Here is a 21,351-nt window from a genome sequence, read left to right as displayed (position 1 = left end):
GAGATTGCTCCACAGCACTCCAGCCTGAGCAACAAGAGCGAGACTCTGTCTCAAAAAACAAAAACAAAAACAAAAAAAGTAGTAAAATCCAGAAAATAGAACTTCTACAAATCAACCAAACTGAAAACCCAATATAAAAATAAGCAATAACTTTCATCATCAGAAGAGAAAGAAAACTCACTGATCTTGCATGCCCTCCAAAAAAGAAAGGAAAATAAAAGTTATCCACAAAAATTATAATGTAAGTTAAAGTACAAATGAGAGGTCATTTCTTTTACTCAATGTATTGGCAAAAGTTAAGAAATTGCAAGATACAGTCATGCACTGCATAAGGATATTTTAGTCAACAACAGACTGCAGATAAGACAGCAGTCCCATAAGATTATAAGACTGTATTTTTACTGTACCTTTTCTGTGTTAAAATACACAAAATACAAACCATTGTGTTACAGTTGCTTATAGTATTCAGTGTAGTACATGCTGTACAGGTTTACAGCCTGGGAGCAAAAGGTTATATCATATAGCCAAGGTGTGTGTGGTGGGCTCTACCCTCTGTTTGTGTAAGTACACTATGATGTTCACACAAGGATGAAATCACCTAACAATGCATTTCTCAGAGCATATCCTGGTTGTTAAGCGATGCATGGCTATATTCAGAGTTGGTGAGAGCGTGGGGAAATGGAGTCCATTGTTCGTTGCTGGTGGGAGTGTCAATTGGTTTAATCTCTTAGGAGGACAGTTTGGCCATCTACACACTGATATATACGCACATCCTTGGACCCAGCAGTTGCACTCCAGTGTGCAACAGGATGAATGGTTACAGATACCATGGTACATTCGTAAGACAGAATCCGATGCAGTTCAAAGGAGGAGCTGGACCTGTGTGTCCCGACATTGGAAGTATATGTCTGAAATACTTCATAATACTTCTTCAGACCCAACGGGTTTATTCTTGTTTCTAATGTTACATTGTTTCTTTTTCTTTTTTTGAGACGGAGTCTTGCACTGTTGCCCAGGCTGGAGTGCAGTGGCCGGATCTCAGCTCACTGCAAGCTCCGCCTCTCGGGTTCACGCCATTCTCCTGCCTCAGCCTCCCGAGTAGCTGGAACTACAGGCGCCCGCCACCTCGCTCGGCTAGTGTTTTGTATTTTTTAGTAGAGACAGGGTTTCACCGGGTTAGCTAGGATGGTCTCGATCTCCTGACCTCGTGATCCGCCCGTCTTGGCCTCCCAAAGTGCTGGGATTATAGGCTTGAGCCACCACACCCCGCCCTGTTTCTTTTTCTTTTTCTTTCTTTCTTTTTTTTTTTTTTTTTTGAGACAGAGTCTCGCTCTGTTGCCCAGGCTGGCTGGAGCGGTGTGGCGTGATCTCAGCTCACTGCAACCTCTGCCTCCCAGGTTCAAGCGATTCTCCTGCCTCAGCCTCCCAAGTAGCTGGGATTACAGGTGTGCACTACCATGCCCAGCTAATTTTTTTTATTTTTTAGTACAGACAGGGTTTTACCGTGTTGGCCAGGATGGTCTCGATCTCCTAACCTTGTGATCTGCCCGCCTTGGCCTCCCAAAGTGCTGGGATTACAGGCGTGAGCCACTGTGCCAGGCCTTCTTTTTCCTTTTTAATTGAGACAGGGTCTCTCTGTCACCCAGGATCGAGTGCAGTGGTGCGCTCATAGCTCACTGAAGCCTTGACCTCCCAGACTCTAGTGATCCTCCTGCCTCAGTCTTCCAAGTAGCTGGTTCTGCAGGGGCACGCCACCACACCAAGCTTTTTATTTATCTATTTATTTATTTAGAGACAGGGCCTTGCTCTGTTGCCCAGGCGGGAGTGCAGTAGCATGATCTCTGCTCACTGCAACCTCCACCTCCCAGGCTCAAGCAATCCTCCCATTTCAGCCTCCCATGTAGCTAGGACCACAGGCAGGCATGTGCCACCACACCCTGCTAAGATTTTTTGTTTGTTTGTTTTTTGATTTTTTTGTAGAGAAAGGTTTTTGCCATGTTGTCCAGATTGGTCTCAAATTCCTGGACTCAAGCAATCTGCCCACCTTGGCCTCCCAAACCGCTGGGATTACAAGCATGAGCCACCTCAACCGGCCGTATTCTGTTTCTATTATAAATGATGAGATTAAACGTTCGGATAGCTGTTTGCAAACAGTTTTCATAAATGACACCTTTAGGGGTAGGTTGCTTTCTTTCTCGGTACGTGAAAAACCAAATGAGATATGATCATCCTGTCTATTATTTTTTCCTTCCAGCCGTGGAATTGCAGCCTTAGTGACATCTGGATATGAGTTTTGAGCAGATAAATGCAAGAATCTGGTAACAATCATCTTGAGGCAAATTTGCAGATTTATTTTTATGCTTCTTTTAAATTAGTTATTTATGTCCATAACCAATAGCCCAACTAAAGATGATAGTTAACTAATATATTAATAGAATTAAAAACTAAACAGGACAGGTGTGGTGGCTCATGCCTGTAATCCAACACTTTGGGAGGCTGAGGCAGGAGGATCACTTGAGCCCAGGAGTTCGAGACAAGCCTGGTCAACATGGCAAAAACCCATCTCTACTAAAGGTTAAAAAATAAACTAAACAGTTTAAAAGTCTGAAATGGTTAAAAAACATCCATGGTATGGGGAAAGTGGGTTCAGCTGTAGCTGTGTTAGTCTTTTTTTTTTTTTTTTGAGACAGAGTCTTGCTCTGTTGCCCAGGCTGGAGTACAGTGGTGCCATCTTGGCTCACTGCAAGCTCCACCTCCCAGGTTCACACCATTCTCCTTCCCCAGCCTCCCAAGTAGTTGGGACTACAGGTGCCCACCACCATGCCCGGCTAATTTTTTGTATTTTTAGCAGAGATGGGGTTTCATCATGTTAGCCAGGATGGTCTCAATCTCCTGACCTTGTGATCCGCCCACCTCAGCTATCCAAAGTGCTGGGATTACAGGCAAGAACCACCACGCCTGGCGTTGTTTTTTGTTTTTTTCGAGACAGGGTTTCCCTCTGTTGCCCAGGCTAGAGTGTAGTGGTGTGATCAGGGCTTACTGCCGCCTCAGCCTCCTCCTGGGCTCAAGTGATCTGCCCACCTCAGCCTCCCAAAGTGCTGGGATTACAGCACTTAGGCATGGTGGCGGGCGCCTGTAGTCCCAGTTACTCATGAGGCTGAGGCAGGAGAATGACGTGAACCCGGGAGGCGGAGCTTGCAGTTAGCCGAGATCGCACCACTGCACTCCAGCCTGGGCGACAGAGCAAGACTCTGTCTCAAAAAAAAAAAAAAAAGCAACAACAACACAACAACAACAACAACAACAACAACAAAACGGAGTCACTAGTATTTAAAAAAAAAAACCAAGGCTGGGTGTGGTGGCTCCCACTTGCAGTCCCAGCAGTTTAGGAGGCCGAGGTGGGAGGATTACTTGAGCCCAGGAGTTCAAGACAAGCCTGGGCAATATGGCAAGATCCTGTCTCTACAAAAAATTGTAAAATTAGCCAGGCATGGTGGCGCACACCTGTAGTCCCAGCTGCTCAGGAGGCTAAGGAGGAAGATCACTTGAGCCCAGGCAGCAGAGGTTGCAGTGAGCCAAGATCGTGCCACTGCACTCCAGCCTGGGCGACAGAGTGAGACCCTATCTCCCAAAAAATAATCAATTAATTTTAATAATTTATTTTAACACAAATTACCTAGAACTTAACAGCTTAATTAACTTTAAAAAATCCCTGACAAGTACAGTCAGGGAAGGATATGAAGAGAGAATTGTCATGCTTATATGCATCCTAAGAAAAGCAATCACAGGCCAGGCGCGGTGGCTCACGCCTGTAATCCCAGCACTTTGGGAGGCTGAGGCAGGTGGATCACTTGAGGTCAGGAGTTTGAGATTAGCCTGACCAAAATGGTGAAACCCTGTCTCTACTAAAAATACAAAAAAATTAGCCAGGTGTAGTGCCACACACCTATAGTCCCAGCTACTTGGGAGGCTGAGGCAGGAGAATCACTTGAACCCAAGTGAACCGATCATGCCATTACACTCCAGCCTGGGTGACAAGAGCAAAACTCCATCTCAAAAAAAAGAGAAAAAGAAAAATAATCACAGGTCAGGCACAGTTGCTCACACCTGTTATCCCAGCACTTTGGGAGGCCAAGACAGGAGGATCATTTGAGGTCAGGAGTTCGAAACCAGCCTGGCCAACATGGTGAAACCTTGTCTCCACCAAAAATACAAAAATTAGCCAGGCGTGGTCACACACGCCTGTAATACCAGCTACTCAGGAGGCTGATGCAGGAGAATTGCTTGAACCCTGGAGGTGGAGGTTGCAGTGAACTGAGATCGCACCACTGTACACCAGCCTGGGTGACAGAGCCAGACTCTGTCTCAAAAAAAAAAAAAAAGAAAAGAAAAACAATCACACGACTATAAAAACCACAACCTGGTACAAAAGCCAATAAAACCTCCCAAAAAAAAAAAAAAAAAAAAAAAAACTTCTGTGAGGAAATCTGCCCAGCAACTGCCTGGCCAACCCCAGACTGGTGTTACTTGATCTCTGTAGCCGAGCATAATTATTTCGAAACAATTATATAACCCTCCTCATTTTTTCCCTTTGAAAACATTTGTCTTCCTTTACCTCCCTGAATACGCACTGGTTTCTATGGCATGTGTATTTCCATTGTGATGTTCTATTCCCAAATAAATGTCATTTTCTTTTAAAGAGGCTCTCTATTATTTAGGTTGACACCTTAAAGGGAAAACAGTGTTTGGGATGGAGTGAACTGAAATTATACCTTTCCTCCCTCCAAGGGAAGAATCAAGCATCATTCAATATTGGCTAATGTGGAAAATGCTTTGAAATGGGCAAGAGAGGCCAGGCGCAATGGTTCATGCCTGTAATCCCAGTACTTTGGGAGGCCAAGGCAGGTGGATCATTTGAGGTCAGGAGTTCAAGACCAGCTGGGTCAACATGGTGAAACCCCGTTTCTACTAAAAATACAAAAAATTAGTCAAGCATGGTGATGCATGCCTATAGTCCCAGCTACTCGTGAGGCTGAGGCAGGAGAATCACTTGTACCTGGGAGGCTGGGGTTACAATGAGCCCAGATCGTGCCACTGCATCTGCATGGGTGACAGAGCAAAATTCCATTTCAAAATAAAAAAAGGGCAAGAGAGAGGAGGATCACCCCATAATATGTTAAAAGAAACCAGGTCAAAGTTACGTGAATGAAAGGAATACAAATTTCTTTGGTATGAGATGTGGCAGAGGTGGATTGGGATGAAGTGGCAAGAGGATCACCTCACAAAGAAGTTAGACCCTTTATTGAAGTGTGTTTGGTTTCAAAAGTGTTAGAAGGAAAACCAGGCACAGCCACAGGCAAGCTTCCTGTCACAGTACTCCCCCTCCCAGCGCAGACAGGCCACAGCCTGCCCCTCTGCAGAGATGTCAGCTGACCCCAGAAGAAAGCCACCAGGATCTGGGAAGAGAGGTGGCTGTGAAATCCCCAAGACACAAGAAGGGATTGAGACTGGAGGGGGTGGGGAAACTGACTAGAAAGTCTTCAAGGTAGGAGACCATGAGAGCTCAGCTCAGGAGAAGGGGTAGAAAGGCGGGACCTCCTCTGCAGCCTCCACCTTGAGGCCCAACCCCTTGTCAAGAGACAGGGATTAGGGGTGGAGCAAATCGGGCCCAGTTTCTACCTTCCCCCACCCTGAAATCCTCCCAGCTTTCTAAGGTTTTAGGTTATTGTTCTATGTGAAAAACAGTCGATTCAATGTGACACAGTTTGTGGGCAGTGGGTGAAGAGGAACCTGATCCAGTGAGGAGTAGCTGCCCTCCAACCAAACAGTCAGCAAAAAAAAAAAAAAAAAAAAAAAAAGTCAGTTTTGAAAAAAAAGTCCGTTTTGAACACACCAAGTTTAAGGAACTTGTGAGTTGACTAGAGGGAGATGTCCTAGAGTCAGGAGGAAGGCCTGAGCTGGAGGTTTGGGGGCTATAAGCATATGGTTGGAAGTGAATGAGGTCATCCCAAAAAAGAGTGTAGAGTGAAGAGAGGGCCTGTCGCAGACCTGGAGGACACCAGTATTTCAGGCTGTCCTAGCCCAATCAGCCAAGACCACCAAGGGACAAACCCATGGTATGATGAAGTCAGGTTTCTTGTCCCTTGTAATAAGATAGCGCACTGGAGAAACCGAGGAGTGTCCCACTAAGCACAAAGGAAGACAGTTTTACAGGGCTTGGGAGCGGGTAAAGACGAGGTGAAATGTAAATGAAGCAATATTTTGATAGGCTCAAAGCAAAGCAGAGCTGTGTATAAAGGGACTGGCATCAGTTCTGGACTGCCACAGGACCTACAGTCCTGTTTCTTTGGAAAAAATAAGATAGATGTGGAATACTGTGTTCAAAACTTCCTTACCTGGATCTCTGTACCTGCATTATAAACCCTGTCCACTTAGTGACTTAGATCTTTCGGGCAAGAGTTTCTTTTTCTTTTTTTTTTTTTTTTTTTGAGATGGAGTTTCACTCTGTCACCATCTGTACAGTGTACTTCACTCTGTACAGTGGCACAATCTCAGCTACTGCAACCTCTGCCTCCCGGGTTCAAGTGATTCTCCTGCCTCAGCCCTGAGTAGCTGGGACTACAGGCACGAGCCACCATGCCCAGCTAATTCTTGTATTTTTAGTAGAGACAGGGTTTCGCTATGTTGTCCAGGCTGGTCTCGAACTCCTGACCTCAAATGACCTGCCCATCTCAGCCTCCCAAAGCGCTAGGATTATAGGCGTGAGCCACAGCACCCGGCCTCATTCTTATTCTCATATATATATATATATATATATATTTTTTTTTTTTTTTTTGACAGAGTCTTGCTCTGTTGCCCAGGCCAGAGGGCAGTGGCACAATCTCAACACACTACAACCTCCACCTTCCAGGCTCGAGCGATTCTCCTGCCTCAGCCTCCTGAGTAGCTGGGATTATAGGCGCATACCACCACGCCTGACTAATTTTTGTATTTTGGGTAGAGACAGGTTTTCGCCATGTTGGCCAGGCTGGTCTCAAACTCTTGGCCTCAAGAGATCCCCATGCCTTGGCCTCCGAAAGTGTTGGGATTACAAGCGTGAGCCACTGCACCCAGCCTATTAATACAATTTTGTAAACCAAAAAGTACCTAAGGCAGGTCCCTATCAGTTTAGAGGTTAATTTTGCCAGGGTTGAGGACGAACCTGGGAAAGAGACAACAGCCATGGTAGAATCCGTGGCCCATACTTTTTTTCCAAAGAGGAGTTTGAGGCCAGGTGGGGTGGCTCACGCCTGTAATCCCAGCACTTTGGGAGCCAAGGCAGGAGGATCCCTTGAACTCAGGAGTTTGAGACCAGCCTGGGCAACATGGCATAACCCTGTGTCTACAAAAATTACAAAAAATTAGGCTGGGCACGGTGGCTCACACCTGTAATCCCAGCACTTTGGGAGGCCAAGGCAGGTGGATCACATGAGGTCAGGAGTTTGAGACCAGCCTGGCCACCATGGTGAAACCCCATCTCTACTAAAAATACAAAAATTAGGCCAGGCATGGTGGCTCACACCTGTAATCTCAGCACTTGGGGAGGCCGAGGTGGGTGGATCATGAGGTCAGGAGTTCGAGACCAGCCTGACCAACAGCATGAAACCCCAGCTCTAAAAAAAAAAAAATAAAAAAAAAAAAAAAAAAATAGCTGGGCGTGGTGGCGAGTGCCTGTAATTCCAGCTACTCAGGAAGCTGAGGTGGGAGAATCTCTTGAACCCGGGAGGCAGAGGTTGCAGTGAGCTGAGATCACGACACTGCACTCCAGCCTGAGCGACAGAGCAAGACTCCCTCTCAAAAAAAAAAAAAAAAAAATTAGCTGGGCGTGGTGGTGTGTGCCTGTAATCCCAGCTACTTGGGAGGCTGAAGTAGAAGAATCGCTTGAACCCGGGAGGCAGAGGTTGCAGTGAGCCAAGATTGTACCACTGCACTCCAGCCAGGGTGACAGAATGAGACTCCATCTAAAAAAACAAACAAAAAAGGCAAAACATTATTAAAGTTCGAATTTAAAAAAAAAATGAGCTGGGTGTAGTGGTGTGTGCCTATAATCACAGCTACTCAGGAGGTTGAGGTGGGAGAATAGATTGAGCCCAGGAGGTCCAGGCTGCAGGGAACAATGGTCTTGCCTCCAGCCTGGGTGACAGAACGAGAGAGACCCTGTCTCAGAAAAACAAAAACAAACGAACAGCCCCTGCCGTCCCCCAAAAAAAGACAAACAGTATCTTACACACAGGTGACCCCTGTGAATACAGTCTCTGAGGAGTGATGGAAAAGGAAGGCCTGTGAGAGGTGCAGACTGCTGCCCTCTAGAACACCAGGATGCCTAAACAGTAGAAGGCAGTTTCATTAGCGGTATCAGTTTGCAAACTGAGAAGAGACACTCTCTTGCATGTACCAAAGGTGCTCTCTCTTCGTATAGGGAAAAGGCAGGCTGGTTTTTATGATTCATAGGGTCTGTATTTTCACAATAATCATACATATTCAGCAGGTTTGGGGGAAAAGCTATACATATTTATGAGGGGATATGAGTGCATGCGCAGTGGGTAAACACATGTAACATACATTCCATGTTCACTTTGGAATGGGGTTTTTGCGTGAAAATGAGGTGGAATTTGGTTCTTTGCATCAAAAGGTGAACTATAGGACACAAACACAGTTTGCATGCAGTCTCTGCGAGCTTGCTGAAACTGGCTTGAGGTCTGCAGTTGCTTATCAGGAAAGAATGTTTGTAAGATCTGTTCTTACAAACAGATCTTTACTGATCTTTGTAAGATCAGTGTTGTAGTGGTTTGAGTTGCAAATCCCAGTAAAAAAAGAGTCTGATAATTTGCCTGATAGCTCCTATTGCTAGGGGTTTAGTAAGAGTGTGGTTTTTCTGGTAGCAGTAGAAATGTAAAGTTGCCATGCCATCTGAGCCCTGAGGTAGGCAACGTTTGTTTCCTTAACCTTAACCTTAAGGTCCATCGGAGTTGATAAAAGGGCATCTGGCCAGACCTGATGGCTCATGCCTGTAATCCCAGCACTTCGGGAGGGTGAGGCGGGAGGCCAGCAGTTCTGGGGCCACTGTACTCCAGCCTGAGAGACAGAGAGAGACATTGTCTCAAAAAATAAATAAATAAATAAATAAATAAGATAAAGGGGCATTTGTCTTGATCGCTCAGATCACACAACTAATAAGTAGTATTCTTTCTAAAAGCCGCAACAATGCTATTCCGCTCTTCTAAGAGCTACTGTGTAACTCCTGCCCAACTCAGACCCACAGGCCCAGGCTCAGAACACTTGGCTCCATTGCTTAACTGTTTCCTTGCCAGCACGAACCCCCAAACTCCATCTCCCAACATGCCGCGGGCCCCCTTTCTGTCAGCCTGACTCTTGAGCTCCTGAGAAATGTAGTTTTTCCAGCAGCCCAGCCCCAGAAAGGGCCTAGCTGTGAACTATAGTTCCCATGTGGCAATGCGCGCGCCATTCCGGTGGAATTCACCGCGGTCTCCAGTTTGCCGTGATGGATGCCAGAACCTGCCTCTGGGGCTTGGTGAAGCGGTGACTGAGATGCTGGAGTCCCCGGTGAGAAGGACGATGCCGAGCGCGCCGTATTTTCTCCTGCCTGTCCTCAGACCGCCGCCGCTGTTGGGCTGTGGAGACGTCTCAACCAAAGTGGAGCCGACAGAGGCCCCGGGAGCCGTGGTGACAGCGGCGACAACCACTAGGGAGCGCGAGGCAGAGGTTCCCCTAGTCCGCCCCTAGTCCGGGACCTCTAGGCGGGCCAGGCGAGAAGCGCACGCGCAAACGCGGGGCTTCGCAGCCTCTGTAAACACCAAAGAGCGCCTGCGCAAGCCGAGAGTCTCGGGATCGACACGTGGGGGCGCCTTAGCGAAGATAACCGTAATAAATAGTAACCTAACGGTCCAGTCATCGTTCTGTGGTCCTTTCTTTTATGATTCACAAGGAATGACCCTCTTCATCGCCTCTCCTAATCCAGTCCTCACGACAGCCCTTTTGCAAATGGCACAACAGGTTAGAGGAAGTCAGGCAGAGTCCCAGCATCATAGAGGGTAAAAGGCCAGGGAAGGATCAGGATTCAAGGACTGCACCCAGGCTCTGCTTCCAGCTTGCTGTGTGACTGGGTAATTTTGTTCCCTTAGGGACCTGAGCTTTCTCATTTGTAAATGAGAACAGGCTGTTGGGAGGATCAAATGAGATCCAGGGGTGAAAACAGCTTAGTTACTTTCGGGAATTTACCCACGCTGTATATAAAGGCAAAATATTATTATAGTCAGGTGATTGTAGATTGAGGAACCCATTTCCTCATTCTGCAGATTGCAAACCTGAGGGCCCCAAGAGGGACAGGGGCTTGCCCCAGGTCTCAGCAGGCTGTGAGCAAGAGCTAAAGCCTAATCCTCTTGCCCTTGGGCCTGAGCCCTTCCTTGTACCCCAGGGGCCAGTGTCTTTGTTGGATACAGGCTTAGATTGACTAACTGTACCCTGAGAACCTAGGGGAGTCCCTGTTCCCAATTCTTCTTCTACCCCCACCTTGGCCTGATGGAGGAAGACCCTGCTGTGTCGAGATGACCATAAGAGGCAGGAAGCTGAGGAGGATCTGGAAAATTCTGGAGGAAGAGGAGAATGTTGCTGGAGCTGTACAGACCCTGCTTCTCAGGACAGTAGCCCAGGTAAGGGAAAGAGCCCAGGCGTGACAGAGGAGGGGGCAGCACTAAGGGGGCAGACTCTGAATGGAAAGGAGTGGGAAGGCAGTGGACTCTGTTTCTGAGCTTAGGAGGAATCGGGTACTCAGGTGACTCCATCTGGGGGCATTGGAGCTAGAGGTGATACCTGGGCTGGTCTGGGTGATGAGAAGGGGAAGTGATGCACAGTGAGCTGAGGCCATAGTAGCCACTTCCCCAGCCAGGTGAAGCGAGGTGGCACCTAGGCACACGATGGCACCTGCAGGATCATGCCGCTACCCCCAGGGAAGGGGACTTTTCTCTGTCCCTTGGAGAGGTGGAGCTGGACTGTATGCAGCTGATTCTCTCTAGATTGCTCTTAGAGGTTTTGGGGGTAGGTTGGGGGAAGGGCTGGGAGACCCTGAGGTCTTGTTACAGATTGGGCCTCCCTAGGCAAGTCATGAAAGGCAGGTATTTGTAGAAATAGAAATCCAAGATCCTTCAGGATGTCCCAGGTAGGCCAGGCACGGTGGCTCATGCCTGTAATCTCAGCACTTTGGGAGGCTGATGTGGGTGGATCACCTGAGGTTGGGAGTTCGAGATCAGCCTGACCAATATGGAGAAACCCCGTCTCTACTAAAAATACAAAAAAAAATAAAAATAAAAATTAGCGTGGTGGCGGGCGCCTGTAGTCCCAGCTACTCAGGAGGCTGAGGCAGGAGAATGGCGTGAACCTGGGAGGCGGAGCTTGCAGTGAGCCGAGATCGTGACACTGCACTCCAGCCTGGGTGACAGAGGGAGACTCTGTCTCAAAAAAAAGAAAAAAAAATGAGCCAGGCATGGTGGCGCATGCCTATAGTCCCAGCTACTTGGGAGGCCGAGGCAGAAGAATCGCTTGAACCCGGGAGGCAGAGGTTGTCGTGATCCGAGATAGTTCCATTGCACTCCAGCCTGGGCAACAAGAGCAAAACTCTGTCTCAAAACAAAACAAAACAAAACAAAAACAAAAACAAAAAGATATCCAAGATAATTTGATGGAATTATCTGGAGGTGGATCTTGGATTCACCTCCAAGCATTTCATTATCTGGGCCTTCACTTATCATTTCTGTTTTTCAGCCCGAGAAACTGAGGCTGAAGAAGGAAAAGGACTCTTTTTTGTTTTGTTTTGTTGTTGTTGTTGTTGTTGTTTTTGAGACGGAGTTTTGCTCTTGTTGCCCAGGCTGGAGTGCAAGGGTGCGATCTTGGCTCACTGCAACCTCCGCCTCCTGGGTTCAAGCAATTCTCCTGCCTCAGCCTGCTGAGTAGCTGGGATTACAGGTGCCCGCCACCACGCCTGGCTCATTTTTTGTATTTTTAGTAGAGACACAGTTTCACCATGTTGACCAGGCTGGTCTCAAACTCCTGACCTCAGGTGATCTGTTTGTGGCTTTCCAGAGTGCTGTGATTACAGGCATGAGCCACCACACCCCGCCAGAAAAGGACTGTCTTAAGGACACACAAGGAGTTGGGGTAGAACTGGACTAGCACAGGGATCTTTCCATCACATGGCAGTAGTCAAACATCTTCATCAAACATTTATTTTAGTGTCTAATGTATGCTCCGAGAAGGACTAACTTGGGGTAGCAAATAGAAGCCAGGATTGTCCTCAGACCTGGCTTTTAATCAGCCCTCCCAGTGACTTAAGACTGTGATCCCAGGTGAGTCCCTGCCCCGCTCTGAGCCTCAAATTGTCTGTAAAGTGGGGATGCTAAGCTTTGCGACTGTCTCAAGGTTTACCTATAAATTAAATGAGTTAAGACCTGTTAAGTGCATAGACCAGCACCAGGCCCATGGTGAGCATTCAGTAACTGTTAGCCACTGTTGTTACTTGTGAACACAAGTTGAGGCAGGCCACAGATGGGGTTCTCCTAGAGTCATGCAGGGGCAGAGAAGCAGCAGCGCCAGGTCTGACCATCTCCAGATACCTCCACACCCTGCCCTGGGTGCCTGCATTTCTGGAAGTCAAGGGGGGTCCCCATCTCCTCCTCCAGTTCTGGGAACCTGGCAGAGGAGAAATGTCGCGAGCGTTTACACCTGCACACACGCATGATTCTCTTCCCCACAACCTGAGGCCAAGAGTGAATTTGGTTTTTACTCAAAGCTACACATTACAGCTCTGGAGTCAGCCCAGAATAAGACCCTGGGCTCTTTCTGGCCCCTTCAAGGTGTGGGGTTGTGCATGAGCTTCCTCCTTGCACGGCAGAAGGAGGTTCATGAACGCTAACAGCAGGTTCTTGGTCCTCGTTTCCCCTCATGGAGCAGGGGCTGGGGGAAGAGGGGCGCCTGGCGGGAGACAGGGCCTGACATCAGGTACCACCCCCCGGCCCACCTTGTTAGTAGTTGGAGGCCTGGCCCTGTGCTCACTTCAGCTCTGTTTCAAGTCTCCCTAATGGAAGTCTGGTTCAAACTCCTTATTTATAGAGGAGGAAAGAGAAGCCCAGAGAGGCCAGGAACTCACCGAGAGCCCCACAGTGAGGTAAGCGTGAGTCTGGTCCAGAACTCAAGCCTCCTGCTTTCAGGTGAGGGCTCTGCCACAGCTATGCTGGAGGGGGCAGGGCTTGATTCCTCTCCTTCCCCGACTACCCTCATAGTCATGCTTGGAGCCAGCTCCCAGTGTGGCCACCTGGGTGGGCTGTGGTTTGCAGGGAGGGTTGGAAAGATGGAGAGGTAAGGGAAGGAGAGTACAGGGCCTGGTCGGGAGAAGCCCAGGGCTGGCCTGGAGCCAGTGGGTCTGGAAGCTCTCCTTGGTGTGTGTGTGGCTGCTGCAGGATTGTGGGGCCTGCAGATCCCGTGGGAGCACATTCCCGGAGGAGGGGAGCAAAGCAGACTCAGGAGTGAGTCATGGAGCCCAAGCCCTAAATTTAGAAGGTGCTGAAAGAGGCAGTCTTCCCCCGGGAAGCCTGTGGAGACACCTGCTGACCTAGGACACCAGGGACTCACAGCAGGAAGCAGGGGTTGGCAGGAGTCCCCGGACAGCAGTGCCCATGGAAGCTGAGCCTGCTGCAGGCCTGTTCCAGGTGTGGGTTTGGAACCTAGGGTGAACCTTGACCCAGGGCAGAGCCTTCAGCACCATTCTCAGACAGAGCCCCTAGAGAATTCTGCCCACACCAGTCCTCACGCGGTCCTGGGAGCCAGCCCCTGGAACGTGGACCTCTCAGTGCCATGCTGCCCTCTGGCTAGATATGGCCAGACCCCTTGTGCCTCGCTGCTGTCCCAGCATGCCGCTGTCAGACATTGAGGAGGGGCTGTGTGGGTGCAAGGAGCAAATGCCATTGACACCAGGCCTTTCGCAGCTCTGCTTGGATTGGGGATTAGGGAGGGAGACAAGATGTCATTTCAGCTACCTCTCTTCCCTCTCAATCCTCCAGGCTCTAGGTTAACCCCACTCAGGAAAAAGAAATCATTGCCTCCAGATTGAGGAACAAAGATGTAGGACAGAGGCCAGGCCTCGGAGACAGATGCCAGACCTGGGGGAAGGAAGCTCAGGAACTGAGAACTGATAGCAGCTGTGGCATTTATTGAGCACTCACTGTGTGCCAGGCACTGTGCTAAGCATTCCACAGGATTTACTCACTTCATCCTCATTGTCATGACAGAATTTCTAGTAGTCCACCCAACTTAGATGGAACAACTGAGGCCAGACACAATGGCTCACACCTATAATCCCAGCACTTTGGGAGGCCAAAGCAGGAGGATTGCTTGAGGCCAGAAGTTAGAGACCAGCCTGGGGAGACCCCATCTCTACAAAAAATTAAAAAGTTAGCTGGGCATGGTGGTGCACACCTGTGGTCCCAGCTACTTAGGAGGCTGAGGAGAGACGACCACTTAAGCCCCAGATTTCAAGGCTGCAATGTGCTATGATTGCACCACTGTACTCCAGCCTAGGCAACAGAGCAAGATCCTATCTTTAAAAAAAAAAAAAAAGGGCCGGGAGCAGGGGCTCACGCCTGTAATCCCAGTACTTTAGGAGGCTGAGGCAGGAAGATCATGAGGTCAGGAGTTCAAGACCAGCCTGGCCAACATAATGAAACCCCATCTCTACTAAAAATACAAAAATTAGCCAGGCGTGGTAGTACGTGCCTGTAGTCCCAGCTACTTGGGAGGCTGAGGCACTTGAACCTGGGAGGTGGCAGTGAGCCGAGATCACGCCACTGCACTCTAGCCTGGGCAACAGAGTGAGATACCATCCAAAAAAAAGCTGAATTTCAGAGAAGTAACAAATATATTTTTACTATAAGTACATCCCAAATATTTGCTAAATCTGGTAATCTTACACCCAAGGCACTGCCTCACCCACATTGAGAAACCTTGAAGTGCCACACAGTCACACCCCAGCTCCTACACAGGCCTCAGTCACTTGTGCTCCTGGGGAATGTGCACACCAGCACCGAGGTCACAGAGGTCTGTAGGTTGTCACTCACACACGGCCCTGCACACCCTCTCTAGGGAGGGGCACTGGGCCACAGTAGGTGCCTTTCACAGTTGGTCTCACCTTCACAACCCCCTCAGGCAGAAGGTCAGGCAGGGACTGTGAGCCCCATTGGATAGATGAGGAAAATAAGGCCCAGTGGGAGAAGAACTTACCCCAGATGTCTCAGCGTATGGTCCCTGGGTATGGAAGTTGGGCTATACCTGGGGCCATGCTATGTCCCTGGGTAGGTCCAGGCTCCCCAACAGGCCCACAGCACTCAGACCACAAAGCCTCCCAGAGGAGCCCCTTCCCTCAGGAACAGTAACAGTCTAGGCTAGGCTTTGGGGCTGCCCCCCCACCCGCCGCCAACCTCTCCTATCACCCAAAGGGTGACCCTGAGCTCTCCCCAGAAGCCCCACCAGTTCCAGGAGGTGGAAACTGTCCTGAGTCAGGACACTGAGGCCCCAACTTTGAGATAAAAAAGAAGAACAAACCAAAAGAAGGAAGTTGTGTGGGCTGCCAGAAAAGGAGCTATGGTCCCTGGGCTGGAGTTCTTGCCTACCTTGGTGGAGAAAGGCCTAGACAACCTTATCCTTCCTGAAGACACAAGACACTGATGCCCCCACCCCCACCCAGCCTGAGCACAGAGCTGAAGGGAGGGCCTGGGGACAGGCAGATGGATCAGGTGCCTCTGACAGGAAACTCCAGGGCTTTTGGAAGGACGCATCGACCCCGAAATCGAACTGAGTTCCTACAGGTGGCAGTGCCCAATAGACATCAACAGTGGGAGGGCCCAGCAGGCAGAGCGGGGTGTGGCCATCTGTGCCTGGGAACCCTCCGGAAGGGGAATCCACCTGGTTCTGCTTCAGGCCCTGCCCACCTCAGACAAGCCTCTGGCCCTCTCTAGTCCTGTTCTCCAGTCAAGAGGCCTCCCCACCTGCTAGGGACTCGGTCAACTGTATGGTGGTGGCAGGAGGGATTGCAGCTAGGGGGGAACCTGGGGGAGGCAGCAGCCCCTGCAAGGCCCAGAGGGCAGCTCCCAGGGTTCAGAGGTGCAGGGATCAGAGGATGGGGTGGGGAGAAGGATGGAAGAGGAAGCAGGACAGATGCCACAAAGTTCCCTGCTCGGTGGTCTTGTATAATTCCGCTGTCCCCTTTCCTTTTTTTTTTTTTTTTTTTTTTTTGACACAGGGTCTCACTCTGTCACCCAGGCTAGAGTGCAGTAGTACGATCATAGCTCGCTGCAGTCTGGAACTCCTGGGCTCAAGTGATCCTCCCACCTCAGGCTCCTACTTAGTAGCTGGGACTACCAGTGTGTGCCACCATGCCCAGATAAGTTTTACATTTTTTGTAGAGACAGCGTCTCACTATGTTCCCCAGGCTGGTCTCGAACTACTGGCCTCAAGCAGTCTTCCCACCTTAGCATCTCAAAGCACTGGAATTATAGGTGTGATTACAGGTGTGAGCCACTGCGCCCAGCTGTTGTCCTGTATTTTATTTGGCAACTCCACTTTGGTGCCGTGTGTGGCCTGGCATGACAAAATGTGTGTAGCTGTGCAGGTCTGGCCCTGTGTAATAGCAAGGTGAAGTGTTTCTGTGTGGGACTGTGACAGGACATCAGGAGAAGTGCAGGTGGGGGTGACCCTAACCTGCACTGACTTTGAGGCTGCGCACTACAGTGTGGCTCCCTGAGGCTCCAGCAGCTCCCTAAGGGCAGGTGTGAGCTGTTTGCTCAGTGAGGCACAGCAAGGTGTGAGACCCACCCTGGGCAAACACTTAGATCCGGCTCCAAGTGGGACTGGGATGGAACACCTGTTGCCACTGTGAAGGACACATCCCTCTCAAGGCCAACCCAGCCCTAGGGGCCTCAGAGTTCTTGGTGCTGAACTTTTTTTTTTTTTTTTTTTTTTAACTGGAGATGATGCTGTGGCACCATCTCAGCTCACTGCAGCCTTGACGTCCCGGGCTCAAGCCATCCTCTTGCCCCAGCCTTCTGAGTAGCTAGGACCTCAGGTGTGCACCACCATGCCCAGCTAATTTTTTAATTTTTAGTAGAGATGGGGTTTCACCATGTTGCCCAGCCAGGTCCTGAGCTCTTGGACTTGTGCAGTCTGCCTGCTTTGGCCTCCCTAAGTGCTGGGATTACAGGTGTGAGCCACCGTGCCCAGCCTGCTGCACCCTTCTGAGGGTCTCTGGGACCCCTCCTCCATGCCACTGCTTCCTGGTGACATCACACAGGTCACTGCCCAATCTTCTAGAACAGTGCCAGGACACTGCCTTGTTGCCCTGGACAACCTGGGAATTTGCTCCACCAAAACTGGCAGGCAGGGTTACCCCTGAGGAGGGGGTGGGGGAGAAGAGGTAGGGGTGGGGCCCTATCATCTCCCAGAGGGGAGATCAAGGCAGCCATCACCTGTCTAACTAGATGGTGAGTAGGGGTGGGCATCCTGGAGCAAGGCTAGACTTTCAGGCCCCTCATTGTCCAGGACACTGGGCAGGTTGCGGGGCACCAAGGGAGACTGACTTGAGGCTGAGAGAGGGCAGTGACTGTGTCAAGGTCACTGGCAGGCAAGTGGAAGGTGTGGTATGTAATAGGGGGTGGGAGGAGCAGGAGCCTCAGGTTAGGAGCTGAGAGACCTAGGTTTTCATTCCTTTTTTTTTTTTTTTTTTGAGACAGAGCATCGCTCTGTCACCCAGGCTGGAGTGCAGTGGTCCAATCTCCACTCCCTACAACCTCCGCCTCCCAGGTTCAAGCTATTCTCCTGCCTCAGTCTCCTGAGTAGCCTCCCAGGCACATGCCACCATACCTGGCTAATGTTTGTATTTTTAGTAGAGATGAGGTTTCACCATGTTGGCCAGGCTGGTCTTGAACTCCTGACCTCATGATGCTCCCCACAACCTCAGCTGCTCTGTCTGCGAGGGGCACGTATGAGATCCAGGCCTGCCCAGTGCCCTGTGTAATGATGCCTCACATTCCCACGCTGTTTCTCAGTTTGTCAAGCGCCTTCTCGTACACAGTCTCACCTTCTATACCCACTCTGGCTCCTGCTCCGTGATGCCCCATTCTGAAACTGGGACCCAGAGAGCAGCCAGACCTGGACTCTAGCCTGGGGGCTCAGAGAGGCACCTCAATTCACTTCCTGGGCAGGGGACCAGATCTGGGGCAGGGGACTGCGGTGGGCAGAGCAGGGGCATGCTTTGCCAAAGCTGTTTCCATTGTTTGATCTTCCATGAGACCCAAAACTTGCCAAACCATCATGTCAAAATGTTACCTTGGTTGGAACCGTGCATTTTTGGACAGTGTATTCCTCCCTGCCCCACTCACCCCCACCAGTTTTATTTTTAGTTACTTATCTGGGGGGGAACTGGCACATATACAACTCTTTTCCCTGCCACAATTCTTAGAGGATAGGTATTATTATTCCAGATGAGGAAACTGGGGCTCAGAGAAGGCCTGTCACTGGCTTCTGGTGACACAGCTAGGAAATCAGAGGTCCAGGATTTGAACTCAGCTCCACAGGCCCTTTGTGCTGCTAGGTTGTGGGTCCTTCCCAGACTCCTCTCCCCGAGCCCCTCCAGCCCTCCTGGGCTCATTCTTCTGCTCTGGAGCAGATGGGGTCCTTCTCGGCTGCTTAGAGGTGTTCTGAGAAGGCTATGAATCGGCTTTGTCATGTTTGAGAGGTTTTCATGAGACCCAGATCCAGAGATACTGAAATTCCTGGGAGGGGTAGCATTTGCAAGGGCAAATTAACGATGAGTAGAATGAGGTGATACCGTTCTACCCACCTGCTGGCGAGGTAGCCTGGCCTAAACCTGGGACCCAGGGATGAGCCCAGGGCCTGGCTGCCTGAGCCCTCAGGTGCCACATCACCCACCTTTACCGACCCAAGGTCCAAAAGATTCTTGTTTCTTCTGTGTTTTGATCTGAGTGATGGTTTGGTTCTTGCCATCTGCACCTCCCTGAGTTTTTCTCTCTCTGGCAGCTCTCTAGGGTGGGGAAGCCCTTCTATCAGTCTGCCCTCACTGCTACCTCCTGTCCCCTGGCCTTGTCTTTTTTGCCCTGGACTGGATGGTGGGTGTGAGAGGTTTGCTGCCCTGGTGCCTGCTATCTGCTGAGGTGTGTTTTATTGGGGCCCTAAAAAGGCAGGAGCCACCAGGCCTGTGCTGCCACCTCTTTTCCTCATGGCACATCCAAGAGGATACAGTTCACAAAGCAAAGCAGCCTTTGGCTCTACTGAGGTCCCCTTTGGGTTTTATCTGAGACCCACACTGCCTGAGTGTCCCACCCAGGCAGTATGGGTATCAGGTAAAACTGCTGAGGCCTGGGGAGGGGCAGTGACCTGCCTAGAGTTAGAGGCAGAGGAGGTAGATAGCAGAGAGTCAGAGCCTGGGCATCCTGAGTCCAGAGCCAGCCCCCTGCCACCCACTCATTCCCAGACACTTTTCAGGAGTGTGGTTTAGAAGGGATGGGTGATTATCTGACTGTGCCTCCCACACTGCAGATGGGAGGCCTGGAGATCTAAGGTCATTCACACAGGCCTCATGAGGACCTGCAGCACATCGTCCAGGATTCACTTTGCAGGATGCCCTTTGGGGTCACTTGCCATCATAGCTCCCCGCTCACCCCCACTCATTTTTAAAATGTGGCCTAATTTACAAACATCTCGGCGCTTTAAGCATTTCAGGAAGAAACACCTCTATTTGTGAAGCACCGTGACAAATCCTCGACTCCTCGTTTTTTTTCTTAGCACATTTAAGAAAAGCTGTTCCATCCTAGAGCTCTAGGCTGGTGAGGCTAGGAGGCACCTTAGGGTTTTCCATTTTGATTCCCTTTTTCTGTAAATGGAAAACTAAGGGCCAGAGAGGAGGAGGCAGCGGGGCACAGACAGGAATGGAGGTGGGAGGAGGCTGAGATCTGCATGCTGGTCAGGATGACTGTGGCAGGTTCTTGTTGGGCCCTGTTAGTTGCTCATCCAGAGGAGCTCACCACAGTCGCTGGGACAGACTGCCACACTCACCCTGGCCTGGATTCAGAGAAGTTGAGCTACTGGCCTCAGTTCACACAGAGCAGATGGAGGAAGAGCTGGCACTAGGACCCAGGGGGCTGGGGGGAGCCTCCCGGGCTGGAAGGGATGGCAGGAGCGCTGATGCAGGTAGCTATGGAGCTCTGGCCAACTCTGCCTGGGGAGGTAACAAAGCCCAGAGCCCTGGGCCAGATGCTCTTGAGAGCCTAGTCTAGTCCATAGGAGGTGTGCGTGTGTGCGTGCGTGTTTGTGTGTGTGTACACGCACGTGTGTGCATGCTGAGAAGGGGTGCTGGTGGACAAGGGCCAGAGTGTGGGGCTGGAGGGAGTCCCGGTTCAAGCTCCCAGGTAGGAGTGAGACTGGGGTGGAGATTTTGCCTACGTCTGGCCAGCTTGTGAACCTTGAGCCTTGTGGGTTGGATCGGCTTCCTGCTGGGTTTGCACTGCCCAGTGGGAATGGGGTTGGGTGTGTGTAGGCTTGCTGTGCCTCTAGCTTGGTGGGGGATGCAAGCTGTGGGCATCTCCGAGCTGCCGTGGGGCTGTCATCCCTGCGAGTTAGTCTCTTGATTGTCATGGGGGTGTGTGCCCATCTTTGGATCTCTGGGGTATTGCGTGGGGGCGTCTCTGGGTTGTTCTGGGGACAGCGTGCCCGTGTGTAAATACTGTAGGTTGTTGCAGAGGTGTGTACCTGTGAGTATGGGAGGTGGTGGAGAGAAGGGGTTCACAGTCAACTTCCAGAATTCCTCTTCTTGCACCTCGTGGCCCTTCCTCGCAGAGCCCACTCTGTCTTGGCCTCTCCTCACCCCGTCCCCGGTCTCCGCTGGGGACTGGCCCCTCGCGCGCCGGGTCCCCTCCCGGGGCCGGCGGGGGTGGGCGCTAGGACCCTGCGGGGCGGGGCGGGGCGGGGCTCGCCGCTCCGTCAGCTTCACCTCCGCAGCCTGGAAAATCCCGAGCCGTGGCCGCCGAGCCCGCGAGCCCCCAGCCTAGCCGGGAGGGGCGCGCGGGGCGGGGGCCCGGGGCGGGGCCGGGCGGCGGGACCCACTGCTCTTTCCCCAGAGCCCCCGCGCGGCCCCGGGTCGCCCGGGCAGCTGCGGCGGCGGCGCTCGCACCCCAGCCCCGGCGGGCCCCGGCGGAGCGGCGGGCACAGGTGAGCAGCCCGGCCCGGAGGGCGCCCCTC

General features: G+C 51.0%; 1 protein-coding gene across 2 annotated transcripts in view; it reads left to right on the top strand.

Moving 5' to 3' along the window:
- Positions 1-8,180: 8,180 nt before the first annotated feature.
- Positions 8,181-21,351, top strand: part of STARD10 (StAR related lipid transfer domain containing 10) — a 40,276-nt gene continuing 27,105 nt past the window's right edge. The window contains exon 1 of one of the 2 annotated variants that reach the window (XM_023209515.2): positions 8,181-10,709. The gene's annotated coding sequence lies outside the window, so the exon portion shown is untranslated. Of the gene's footprint in view, positions 10,710-21,102; positions 21,322-21,351 lie in introns of those variants that run through there. The other variant, XM_023209514.1, reaches the window with a different exon arrangement.

This window comes from Piliocolobus tephrosceles, chromosome 13, assembly GCF_002776525.5.
Source record: "Piliocolobus tephrosceles isolate RC106 chromosome 13, ASM277652v3, whole genome shotgun sequence".
Classification (NCBI taxonomy): Eukaryota; Metazoa; Chordata; class Mammalia; order Primates; family Cercopithecidae; genus Piliocolobus; species Piliocolobus tephrosceles.
Note: the sequence above shows the minus strand (reverse complement) of the source record. Positions and strands in the feature narration are given on the sequence as shown.